Below are 14317 nucleotides of genomic sequence, written 5' to 3' on the forward strand. Positions count from 1 at the left end.
TCATTTTTAAGTCTTTTTAAAAAGTCTGCATGATAATTGGAGCCAAAAAGACAAGAAAATATCTGTTTCTGGTTTTCCACAAGATCTGCCCTGTCCAGGATTTGGAGATCTTTTATATTACTCTGGGGAAGGAAAACAGCAAGATTGGACTCCATTAGATGGATAATGAGGTGTTGCACTGTGAAATCACTTCTGAAAAATTTCAAGGATGAAAACATTTCAGAAGCCGTAGCTTTTTGTTAGTGACAGTTTGCTAATGGAAAAATATTCAGAATATCAAATTTTAGGGCTGCCATCGAAGCACAGCAAAGGATGTCATCGGTCCAAAATACTGGTATGTCTACAAAGTACAGTAACCCTAACTGTGCAAATATCAGTATGCATATATAAGCATATAGGATACACTCTAATTTAGATACATAACAACTAAAAAGCATAAGTCATTGCAAGTAGCTGCCTGAAAATGTCAACTCTGTGGTCAGAGTGTTTGAAATTACTAAACAGTAAATCATGGAATCCTTAGAGTTGTAAAGGACCTTTAAGGTCAGCTAGTCCAACTCCCCTATAAGGAGATCTTGCAACAGCAGTATTCCACCATACACCTTCAGCCTTCCTAGTCTCAAAAATAAATGTACAGTGGCATTTTTAGGAGTCATAAATACTGTAACCTTGTAACTTTGTTCCCAGTAATTTGTTATTTAATTAGAACTCCTCATCCTGAATTAGAGAACCAACATGGAAAAAATGTGCCAGTAAATTATTGTGAATAAGGAATGACTAGTCACTGTGTTGTAATGCAAGAACAACTGACCACACAGCAAAGTTATCTGAGCAAAGATTTATAAAACAAAAGAAAGTGATTTTTCAAAGGAAGCCTGGTTTCCAATTTGAAACTTCTCAGAAGGTGTTGTGTAGGTGAGTATTATAAATAAGCACTCTGAGATCATTTGCAGGCTTCATTTACTGTGCTTTGTGTATAGAACATTTGATACTCGTTTTATTAAGACGACAGCGTAAATTTTGTATCTGGATCAAATACATCAGCACTTTTACTGGGATTTCAGACAGAGCCTCTGGTTGATGCTATAATGAGTATTTCAAGAAGGCGTGTGCAATTCAGACTGTGCCTATGAATGATTACCCTACTTGTTCCTATAGCATCTTACTGAAGAGTCAAGTTGCTTCACGGGGGGAAAAGCTGTCTGTGGACATTTGTTGAGGCAGGTGGAGAGCTCTTTAGATTAGCGTTAGTGGCTTTTTTCCCTACTTTGAGACAGTGGTTCAAATGTACGCTTGTGATGGCAAGCACAAGGAGGAGCCTCAGTTACTGGACAAAATCCAGAAAGCATGAAAAAGATTACTAAGAAAAGCAGAAGAAACAAACTTTTAATTAGGATATGGAATACAAGCAGGAATTCAATAAGTACGGATGACAAATCGAGCCAAGGGGAAGCAGTAATAAAATTATAAAGCAATGAAGCTGGAGTGAGAGTTTCTCATTATCCGGGTTGAGAGAACTTTCAGCAAATTGATCGGAATCAAGGCATATTGCATCAATTAGACTTGTCTTGTAGAGACTGCATTGTGCTGGAGGTTAATGGGACGGAATAGTAACTCAGAATCTGCCCCACACAGCCCTGCATTGGATGCCAAAGGAAGCGCGACCTCCGCTGCTGCTGTCTGAGAGCAGTGCAGTGTTCCCCCCCATGGCTACAGTCTGTCATCAGCACATTATTTTCCTAGTTACTCAGATATAATTCCATTATTTCTCCTCGTGTCTGTTCTGAAAAACAGGACCTGGCACAAATTCCCATTGTTTTATAGACTTCCTTTAGATATCTGTGGGCACTCAGGCTGGCTAATAATGTTTAAACCTATTAAGGGAGGGACACAGAAGAAAAGCAAAACAGTGTTTTAGTCCTTTATTACTACTTGAATGACAATCAGAAGCAAATTAAATTTTTTTAGAAAAAATATTCTTAAATGCAACTGAAAACATTAATTCAAATTCTAGTAATATTTGTCAGTTTCATAATGGAATTAAATGCTTTACTTGCTTACCCAGAAAAGAATAATTCCAGTTAAATTAAGTATATTCCTTAACAAAGATTGCACAACTAATCCATATACCAATACAATACTATTCATTAGGCAGCATTTCATGTCGTTCTTGTGACATCAGGAACAAAGCAGTGACTGAGGAAGAAAATAATTCTACTTCTGCTGCTATGTTCCAAAATGCTGCCTTTTTTAAACATACAAAAGGCTACGCGTGATTAACCATTCATTTGCTACCCTGCCATTTCTTTCAACTCAGGATCTGCATCTTCTGCATGAATTCTGTGTCCTGGGGACGCTGTCTGGCAGATTTTTAAATATGTCTCAACCCACAGACGATTCCTAGAGACAGCAAATACCATAGAATCGTTTGAGTTCAGAGGGATTCTTAAGGGCCATTTGGTCCAACTCCCTTGCAATGGACAAGGACACCTACAGCTACATCAGCTGCTCAGGGCCCCATCCAACTTGACACTGAGCATCTCCAGGGATGGGGCATCCACCATATGTGTGTACGTACCATACTGATAGCAGTACAGAAGGATTACTGCATTTTCCAGATTTTTTTCTACCATTTTAAAATAAGATTTAGCAGCACATCCTTCAGATGGAGGAGTTTCACAGGAGGTGGCTTGGTCTGGATGAGAAGTTTGAGAGGCACATCAAGCTGCAGCCACAGCAGCGTGCTCACCCAGCCATTAATAACAGGGCTGAGATGGGACAGTCCTGACAGGAGACTCAGGTGGACAAAATACATGTGCCTAAGCAGTTTCAGGGTGGTGGGCAGGAATGTGGGAGGAGGAGAATATAATTCCCTGAGGAAGGGCCTTAAGGATGCTCTCAGAACAACTTGACAGGCAGAAGCTGGTTGGTTTTTAATAGCAGCAGCATGCTTTGGTCAGGTAATGATAAAAATGTCTCTCCTAGTAGCAGAGATGCCTTAAGCTTTTCAGTAAAGCACTGCTGTCAGGGCTGGCCTGTTCCTGAAGCCATGCCTCTGACCCCACTGCTGACTGAACCCTAATGTTGTGAAGAAACCAGAGCAGCTTGTAGGATCAGTCTGTTCCCGAGCTGAATCTTGACAGCATTTCTTAATCAGACTGGAGCAAAATAAGACCTGAGTGATGTGCTGTATATTTACGTAAAGTATGCTTGTAAAGCATCTTAATGTTGTCTCTGTACTTAGTGATGATCCTGTTACTTGCAGCTCTCTCTAAGCTCTTGCATGCTCTGCTGATCTCGCTACTCTCTTCTCACTCTGCTTACCTCCAAAATAGTTCAGCAGGAAGGATCTTCTGCAAAGGAGAGGTGTTCCTTGGGCTGGCTGACAAGAACTAAACCTTCCTGGGACAGCTTGTCCTCCCATGCTTTAGTCAGATAAATTCTCAGTGAAACTGGGTTAAGAAGCAAACAATTACTAGTAATTCCAACTCGTTTACGTATCTGGAGGTTAAACTCTATTGGAAACAATTTACTGAATAACATGAGTTAACAATCAATTGGGCTGTGGCCCAAGTGTATATTACTTATAGCCAGAAGTCTGGTTATCCAGAAAAATAACTTGCATATTATCAATTATTAGTCAATCTTGCCCTCTCGGAAGAATTATTTTAATTATTCTCCACAAAATACAGACATTGTGGAATGTACGCCCATCTTCTGCCAGAGCTGTTTTACAAACCTCATGTGTTTTCTGCCCCCACCTCCATTATGAAACAAGGCCAATAGTTTTCAGCTGTCGTATCACCAGTAGAATTAAACAGTAGAATTACTTGTGTATTATCTATTTGAATATCATCAGAATACACATACATATATATGGGCAGCCTCTGGTATTGCTGTCAGCATTCATTCAGTTATGTCACACATGCTTGAGCATGCTGTAGCAATGAAGAGGCATGTAAATATGCACAAAGGAATAATCACAGGAGGGTTAATGGTAAAATATGAATTTTACTCATGCAAGTAATATCAGTAATTAAAGTGGAAATAATATGAGATATTTAACAAATGACTTCGTTATATTGTTTAGAAAATCTGGTGCAATTTGGGTTTTTATACAAAACCACAAAAATTTAAACCTGTAACATTACAGCTATGAGCAAGTCTCTTTAGCACATCCTGTTTAAGAAAATGCAATTCAATTTTTAGGACGTTAAGGGAGTGTAACAGCAGAGAGACCAGCGCAATGGGAAAATGTTAGAAAAGAAAGAAGAGAAATGCTCACCCATCTCCAAGGATCTAGGCTCACAGTTAGAAACTCCACAGAGAAGGGATTACCAACAAGTAACCCTTCCAGAGTGGCAGTCAACCCTTAAGTGAGGTCTTAAGAGAGGTGAAGCCAGGCTACATCCCTCCCAGTCACCCAGGTGAATTGCTTTCATCTATGCTCCCAGAGGCATATAGTAGCTTGGGACCATGAAAGGTTCAGCTCGCATTCCATCAGTCCCATACATTCCACTATCATGTTGATCTAACAGTGATGCTGGAGCATCTTGATGTCATGTTGCTCTTCCTGGTGTTCCTGTGGACTCAAAGAGACTCATGGAGAGTAGTGTAGATGTTTTCAAAGTGCCAGAAGTGGAAGGTTCACCTTCCATGGCAAGATACAGGCCATGTTCCTGTCCTGGGTCAACACTTCTGCTTGCACTGGGGCATGTCCCAGCCATCTGTACCATACCCTTTGCCTGATATCTGAGGATGCATATCTGTATTGGATACCAAAGGGGGAGTCCAAATTTGCCACAGGGTTGTGATTAAGGTCCCGTTAGTGATGAAAACTGGAGTGTTGACCACGATATCTGCAGGCCATGTACCTATTACTGGGGGGATTACTGATCCCCCAACCTCCAGTAATCTTCCCCAAGGTGCAAGGAGGCCACACCACTTCAGTCCTACTTGCACCTTCCAAGGCCATTCTATTTTATGGGTACTGGGCTCTAGGTTTTCCGGGGCAAGGAGCAGTAGATTATTTTCATTGCCTGCTTGGTGTCTTACTTGACAACCTGTGCCAGTAATTTGGATCCTCAGCAGGGAGGCCCATGTCTGTAGCATCTTCATGGCACTGGATCTGCTGTCTCTAGGCCTTTCATTCAAGTCCAGCAAGGTTTCATAGAGACTCTTTGTCCACTTCTGCAGGGACTGAGAGCCTGTCTTCAGGGCAGCCTTAAGAATGCTGTTATAGCGTTCAGTAAGGTCTGCCCCCATCAGATTATATGGTAGATGGAATCGCCATTCAGTGTTTTATTCTGCCCAGCACTGTACTATTGTACCAATAAAATGAGTTCATTGGTCGCACTCAGTGACTTGAAGAATCTTATAGGCAGCTGTCAACTTGGTGAGTGCCTTGATGGTGTATGTCTGGTTCACTCTAGGCACTGGATAGGCTTGCATTAGCCCACTTGCTGGGTTAACGCAGGTCAGAGCATATCTTGCCCCGTCAGGCCAAGGGAGAGGCCCAATGCAATCGACCTGCCACTGGTAGAGGGAATTGTGTCCTCTAGCAAGATGGGCTGTTGTTTTGGGCAACAGCCTTGGTCTCATCTTGGAGCAAGCATTGCAGTCTTGGCATGCCTGGGCGATGTCAGATAGTTGTATGGGCAGCCCCCATGCTTTAGCAGCTGCCCACATTGTCTTTTGTCCAGCATATCGCAGCTTCTGATGTAACCAGCAGGCAATATTCTTGGATAGTGAATCTTCAATCCATCAAACTCAGGCCAGTGTGTTGGCTTTGTCATTTCCCAGTGACCGTAGAGGCTGGTGGCCAGAAATGTGGTAAACATGTATGATCCACATGCCATATATCTAACCACAAACCTTTACCTCAGATTGGTCAGGTGTGGATAGTCCATTCCTGGGTGGCTCACTGTGCAATCCAAAGAGTGAGCCCCCTGTACACAGCCCAACTATCCATTCAGATGTTCAGGATACCATCACTGGGTTCCTTGGTTATAACCATCCACACAGCTCACAGTTCTGCCCATTGGCTGCTCTGACCATCCCCCTTGTCAAACCAGATTGTTTCAGTGGAGGGATGGTATGCTACTGCTCTCTACTTGCTCGGGTTGCCCTTGCTGGACCCATCCATGTAGCAGGCATCTTCAGGAATGGGATATTTTCATTCCTGAATGGACTCTTCTTCAGTGGAGTGGCCATTGTTTGTTCCAATGTATCGCTGTGGTACATCACATGGCCTAGGATCTTCTGGAGTTCTTCTTTCAATGGTGATAAAGGCAGACTACTTCTCTGGCTGAAACCATAAAAAGCATGATCCATCATGCCATGCCATGCCATACCATGGGACCACCCCTGCCTTAGGAAGGTTGGTCAGATCTTTCATCCACCCCTGAATTGGCAAGGTTGTCTTAACTATGACCTCAGATGTTTGAGTTATTGGCTCTACTGCCTGTAATGCGGAGTAGGCAGCCAATAACTTTTTCAATCATGCTGTACCTTTCTTCTGCTCTGTGCCAAACCTGAGACCAGAACCCAACTGGGATTCGAAAGGAATTTTGGCACTGCCACAGGCCCCAGCCGAACCCATCCTGAATTACATGGACATCTAGTTATCAATCCTAAATCTCAGTAATTCAAGGTGAAATGAGTTCAGATTTCATCCAGCTATACCTTTAATATGGGGTCTGATAGGCACTCTTGTTAGATCCTGCACTCACTGAAGCATGACTGTTTTCACAAAAAAGACTTTTTCTTTTTTTTTTTTAATTGCAGGCTCTTTATATATCTTTATATATATCTTATATCTTTATATACGTCGTCTTGATGATCATCTTAAAGGGAGACAAGTTTTCCAAAACAAACTGTGATCAATAGCTATTTTCTTCATGATTTTATTTGTATCTCTTATTTCAATTTGATTTATGGTAGAGAGAATCAGATACGAATTTATGAACTGGTGAGTTGATGGGGTCATCAGTGAAATTGTGTGGGGTAGCTTTTGCTCTCTTCCGTTGTAGGGATGGGCAAGTTCTGCATTTAAAAAATGCATTGCAAGATGCGTTCTGTCCATTGTAAAAGCTTATAACCAGGTAAGTAACACAGGAGTTGTAGCATGAGGTATGAAAAGAGAAGCAGAATTTAGTAGCTAACAGAGCTGTTGTTCTATTTCAATTTGTGCACCTTCCATCAACATCCCAAACCAGATCCCTCCCATGTTGGCTAGCAATAATGAAGTGACATGGAAAGCCAAGTATTTTATTGCCATCACACAGATTTTCACTTCCAAAAATGTTTATTTTGAAGGATGAATAACTCCAGCATATTTTGTACAGCTTTTTCATTAAGGCGAAATGTCAGGGGAGAGTATTATTTAAACCAAACACAAAGAAGAAAATTCCTGGAACACTACACTCTTTTCTAACATGATATAAAACAGTGTTTGCTTGATGTAACTTAAATTGTATAGAAAGCTTGCTTTGCCAAAGTTATTTATAGAGCTTGATATTATTATTGTCTTTGGCTTTATATTTAAAGCTTAATTCACTGACATCATCACCACACGGTCCTTTGATGAAAATAATTTAAGGTCTTCCTTAAAGCGTTAAAGCTTTTTACCTTTGCATATGTCATAATCTCACAAAGCTGAATTTCATTTAGACATTTGTTTCAAAAACATTTTCCTGGAATTTCTAAGACAGTAATTTAAAGTGAATATTCATTTGTTGTTTCTTTCTTTCTGCTTTCAGTTCCAAACAAGTAGGGGTGTGTATCTACCCGTAAACTTTGCAGTCAGTGAGTTTTTTACAGCTTAAGAGCAACGACTTTTCTTACGTATGCATCGTATATTTTCAAACATGAGCATCAACCTGAGGAATATCAAACAAGCAGAAAGTACTCAGGCCCTACCATGGCCATCAGGACTCTTAAAAACAGGCAACTACTTGCAGCTTTTTGCCAAGGAAACATCACACTGATCATGTGGATGGTTTTGCACAGTGAAAAAAACCAAAACAACAGCAACAACAAAAAAAACCCCTTTGTCCTTCTCCAGTAGAATTTGTAGCTTTTTTTTTTTTCAGTCTGTTTCCATTTGCTAGTTGCTTGTTACAAGCACAGATTAGTATAGTCAGATAAATACTTTGTTCCGCGTTCCTAAGTAGACTGTTTCTGTGGCACTGAAGATAGGGTTCTCTGCCAAACTCTAACATAATTCCTTCTCTATTTGGTCAGTAAATTGGTGTGATTACATAAAGTGTAAGTTCTCCATCAAGTAAGAACAATTCTGAAGATTTTTTGAGTTTCAACCGCAGAGTTTCAGCCCCACACTTTGCGGTGTTTTGAGTTCAGCTCACTGGCTGGGGTTCTCGTAAATATTGTGATTGGGAAAATGAATGTCTGAACAATGTTCAGTTGTAGAACTGCAGAGTAATTTACTACCAGCTCCAGCATCAGTTAGTTACTTCTGGGAAGGTGCCATGTTGTTAGGAGTGGCACACAGGCCACAGGGACTGGCCCCATGTGAGGGGGAGCAAGGTTGGCATTTAGTAAAGTGAAAAAGACTGCAGCTTTGGCTTGTAACTGTAGTGATCAGAAGACACATTTGATAAACAAAGCTGACACTCCCAAGATTAGTGCTGGTGCAGATGTAGATAAGGAATGGCTAGGGGTACAGCTTTGTAAGCTCCTTGTTTGCTTTTGGAAGCATTAATTTGTTTGTTAATTCTTTTTGTATTTAGGTACAAACCTGTGTTTAGTTAACCTCAAAGAGTACAAAAAAAAAATTCCCAGTTTTGTGGTGTGAGGATTGGGGCTGGGAGGGAAAACCTAGGCAGCACCACCATTAGAAGTGAGGGATCCTTATCACCATATCACCCTGTGCATATCTCCTGCATGGATGGCAGATCAGAGCAAAGCTTTTCTTGTTTTAATTGATGTTTATGGCATAAAGACTGAGGAGGATGAAGGGAGTGTTGGAAACTGCTGTAGAAGGCCCTTGTTTTGTCAAGTGAGAGTTTGGTTTGAGGCAGCTGAAAGCTCCAGTTGAACTCCAGACTTATTTCTGTAGGTGGCAGTGAGTTGTCTCACACGTGGACCTAACTTCTGAGGGGATAAGGTCAAAGTTTTCTGCTTTCAAACCTCTCCTTGTCTTTGAAGGCTGCTCCAAAAGCAATGCCTTTTTTATTTACTTGGCCCATGACAGCAGAGGCAAATGTTAGTGGTATGGCAGTAGAGGTTGAACCTACCTGCCAATATTCTGTTACGCGTTCTTTCTGTGTGACAGATGGCACCACAGGGGCAGTCTGACAAAATGGCATCTGACACGGAAGAGTGATGGAGCAAAGGTGTGGCACTGAATTCCACCATGCAGATATAATGGCATCCACTGATGTTTTCTGAATGTTGACGGAGACCAAAAAGTGAATGTGAGCACAGTGAGTCTGTGGGTGGTGCATTACAGCAGTGGACACCTTCATAGCAGCTGTGAAAAAGTGGGTTCTCTCTGCTGGTGTAGATTTTCACAGTCATGGCATGCAGGCTCTTGTTCATTGCTGGCAAAAATGCATAGCTAATGACTGTGGTTCTGGTCAAAACCACCATTTCATAGTTGAGAATTTACTCTATCTGTATTATTGTGCTTTTTATATCAGTTGTATTTTTTATGGAAAAAAGCAGGAAGCATTGCTTTTGGAGCAACTTATGTACCTTCACTGAGTACAAGCCTTGGCTCGTGTTGCATCGTGTTGTGTGTGGGACCAGAAGCCAAATGGTCTAGGCTCTAAATGCTTCTCACTTCAAGGGAGATTGAGGCAAAACTCCCTTGTGGGTGCCCCTCACATCTCCTCACATTGGGCTGACCTCAGGTTTGTACTCCCTCACCAGGAAAAGTCAAAAACAAACTAGGAAAATGGCTCAAGCTTCCTCCTGCTTGGGACCCATATGCCAACAAGTAGAGTGCAAAACTGAAGAGTAAAAATAGGGACAGACAATGGGTTCCACTTACCCCCAAGAAGAATGGCTGTGCCAGGGTCCAAACATATCAACAGCTTCCAGATGGGGGAGCCTTATACCTGGTTAAATTAACTTGCCTTCAATATAAATAAGCTGAAACAGATGGATGCTTGATTTTCATGGGACAGTAAGGTAAATAACACCAGCAGAAATTTGCTTGAGCTATCTCGTAGTACAGTAATTCAAAAATGGATGAACAATTTGAAAAGATGAAATCAGGTGAAAATGAAAGTAAGTGTCTTTGTAAACTTCAGTTGCAGCATCTAAATCTCTATAGCAGAGCTTATTATCCCGGTCCTCTGGTGCTGTCAGATGCTCTGACTGATAATCAGGCTTAAATCTCTACATTTCCAAATATGTGAAAAATCGGGAGAAAAAGGAATAACCTCGAGTGAGATGGAACAAGTGTTTTTAGAAATAGATAAGAAGAAGCATAAGGAGGCATTTTAAAGACTTGTAACGACGGAAGTTTGTGAGTAATGACTACTCACTAAAGGGAAGAGTGCAGAGGAGCTTCAAACGCAGCAGTGAGAATTCATGACCCAGGAACAGCTCATGACATCTCTTTACAGACAGAGTCCTTGTAGAACTGCTTATGGCAGCAGGACTCTGCCCAATGGATTGTTCATTAATTTTATTTAAGCATACACTTGTGTCTAATTTGCTTCAATAGGGACAATAAAAATTCCCCAACACTTCATAAAGACAGTAGAATTTCCTCAATTGTGTTTGAGAGTTTTAGGATTCTCCTTTGTGAAGAGGTGTGGTTTCTTAGATTTCAGTCTTCTGTTATGAGATATTGAGATGAAATTAAATCTGATGCTAAACTGAAGTTATATTAAGAAGGTCATAAATTGGACTTGTACAAATGTTTTTGCAGGTCTGCTTTTGCTCTAAAAACATTTGTAATGAAATAGTAGGGCAGTTTCTCCCACACAACAAGTGAAAGCAAATTCCTTACGAAATTAATGTGGAAATAATTCAACCATACCATTCTAAGTGTTTATCTAAAAGCCTGATCCCTATCTGTTTAAATTCCATAGCGTTACACAAAAAGATTTGCATCCAATTTTATTTATGATGCTGTAATGGGAGCAGACAAATAACAGTATGATATGCTGTGAACTCTTTCATCTCTCAAGTAGCAGGTATATAAGTGGGACCTGTGGTGGATCAACCAGATACCAAGCAGGACATGTTGTCCTTTGGGGAGGAGCTTCTTTCTCAAACAGGTTACTGGCTTGATCATTTCTAGTGGAAAATCTGCACCTGCAAATATCATTTCATTCAGTCAGTGGATATCTTTGTCCCTAAAGGTTGTTCTCTATATGTAGCCTAGAATTTTCTGTTTAGGAAACAGTAAAAAATACTTTCAAAGTAATTCCTCACTTGTCCTCTTTGGCGCATCTTTCTGTATAGTATCTCATACTGGAATGATGTGGAATTCAGCTTAAAATGGCACGGTGATGCCTAAATTTCTTACTTCCAAATTCCAAGTTGTTGAAATCCCTTCTTCAGCTCTATAGACACGTCATGCATGACTGTTCCAAGAGACTAGCTAGACCCTTTCTACTTCGAAGGCTGAAGACGAGAAACAAAAGATATCTCCCACCATTGGTATGATTTATCTTTGGTTTCAAATGTTGCTTGGAGAATGGCCATTTAATCAACTGCTTGTGCTACTTACTACACTAAAGAACTTGGTGTTCAATTTTACTCTGTGTGACAGGGAAAAGTAATTTGTGTAATCATTACACTGGGAATGATACCAGGCAGGTAAATTTGCAAGAGAGTATTACAGTCTTGCCTATATTCAGGCACATGTGTAGTGCTTCAGTCTACACACACAGACTGTAGATTTTCAGAGGAAATAAAATTTAGTGCAATTTCTCGATGTCAAACATGGCAGTCTTTCATGACAGATTACTCACTCACATTTATAATATAATATAATGCAGTACAGAAAGCAGAATCTAACCAAAAGCTTTTCTTCTGTGATCTGTTATCTGATAGGCACTCCAGGATCATGGAGAGAAAGAAGAACAGTGACAAAAAATAGGTGTTCTGCAGAGAGCTTGAATAATAGACACAAAGAGCTAATCATGCTCAATATCATGCTGGAAAAATCTATATATTCCAAAGGACTGACAAGAAGTTACAATCACAAATTGGTAACTTCACTTGAATTTATACTCCAATATTTGCAAACATCGGATTTGCAGGCAAATCTGGAAAGATCTTGGAAACTAAAGTTTTGTCGGAGACAAAGAAGAGTATGACAATCAATGTCTGTGTAACAGAGGGTTATATTATTCGTGATACATTCTCGTCTGTTGCTAAAAACTGTAATTTAAAAACAAAAATCAAGTTCAAAAAAGGGACATTACATTAGCTGAATACTGCTGTATTTTGGCAGGTAAGGAAAAGCTGTGTGTTTATGGATAATTCTTCTTAAGGCTAGAAGGGGCATATTTTGGCACATTGACCATCATTTTCAGTTCCTATCTTGTCATTAGAAAACCTTCTTGAACCTTCTGTTGTGCCTTTCCTCTTGCAGTCTAAATTCATTATGTTATTTTTTTGTTTTTGTTCTTGTTACTTTGCCTTTTTAACCACTTAGTTCCATCCTAGGTTCGACTTAACCCCTCCAGTATTGAGCTTCTGGCTTTCTGCTGCAGACATCAGGAAACTGAGAACATAAAGATATTGTGAATGCAGAGTAGAGTTGTTTCATAAGGTAGATCTCATGAGACAAATTCCCAGAGTTCTGTGGAACACTTCCCTATTCCTTAAAAATCTGCATTTTATTAATATTTTCTGTTCTTTCATGCACATTTCCAAGCAGGGAATACACTATAGGGCAAGCTGTTTGCAACTTTGTAAGCTGACTCACCAGGTTTCTGTGTTAACCAAGATAAGACTTTTATTATATTATTTTATATATTATAAATAATATAATTATAATATATAATTATAATTATATATTATATATATTTATTATATATATATTTTATTATATATATATATTTATTATATATATATATTATTTATTATATATTTTATTATATATATTTTAGACTTCCAAAATTGGCTTGGATTCTTTGCTTTGAATGCCTGTAAAAATGCTGGCATTCACCCATACCATCCATTTGCTTATGTGTTCCTATACAATGGAATGATCTTTCTGAATAAAATTAATTTCCTCAATTAAACTGTTGACTCGTCAAACCAACTTCATGTTCAAATTATGAATATACTCAGCCTATGTTTTATGTCTTCATTTTAGGAGTATGATCTGGATTTAGGCTATGCTGAAGACTCAACCAGTTTGAACAACATAATTCAGCTAAAACAAAACAAAACTGAGAGGCGTAAGTACATTTGCTCTTATAGAAAATGGTGAGCATAAATAGTTCAGAGGTGAGACTTTCCCAAAACACTTCTAAAATCACAGAAACTTCTGTAGAACTTTTTTCCATATTGACCACTTCTATAAACTTTCAAAAGTGCATACTACTTAGAACTGGAAATGGGTACTCAGTGTGTTTTGTTTCTTGACAGAAGTTTACAAAACCATCGACAGTTCTGTAGGTTGTTTTTTCTTTTTCCCTGCTCGTAGCTGCAATTGTTGACCTCAGTTGACCAATAGCAAATCAGTTAATCAATTAAAGATTAGTATCGTTAGAGTTTTGGAAGAGTTTTTTTTCTCCTCCAAGGCTGAATTAAAGCGCTGACAAATATTAGAGATCCACACTGAGCTGGGCAGCCAAAGGGAAGCGAGAAATACGAGGGGCTCTTTACTGATGTTATGAGCTCATGAGTGTCTGCAATCAGCACCTTTTACCTTTTCTTTACTGAAGAGCTGTGCACGTGGGTCAAAAAAGACAAAATTCGGGAGGCAATGTAATGCTGACAGCAAAGTGTAATTTCATGAGGTAATTTGAAGATTTTTTGTTGGAGAGTCCAGAAAGCTTATGAAGAGGCAGATGGAGCAGTTTGTGAGAAGCAAGAGAAAGGAGGACACCAAACAAAGGAGAGGAAAGTAAGAGAGATGAAGAGAGGAAGGAACAGTAGCCGTACAACAGGAAAGAAGAGATGTGAGATTGGGTGAGGAAGTCAGAGGAGGGCAAGAATAACTGGAGCCAACAAAGAGATGAAAAGACAATAATTAGAGTACGAAGTAGAAAATTAGGAATGAAAAGTAAGAAAAAGGTGTCAGGCTACAGGGAGAACGAGCCTTATAAAGAGAAAGAAGAGGGAGAACAGAAAGGAGAAGATGAGGAAAGATAATGAG

Source organism: Meleagris gallopavo, chromosome 4 (genome assembly GCF_905368555.1).
Source record: "Meleagris gallopavo chromosome 4, MGAL_WU_HG_1.1, whole genome shotgun sequence".
Taxonomy (NCBI): Eukaryota; Metazoa; Chordata; class Aves; order Galliformes; family Phasianidae; genus Meleagris; species Meleagris gallopavo.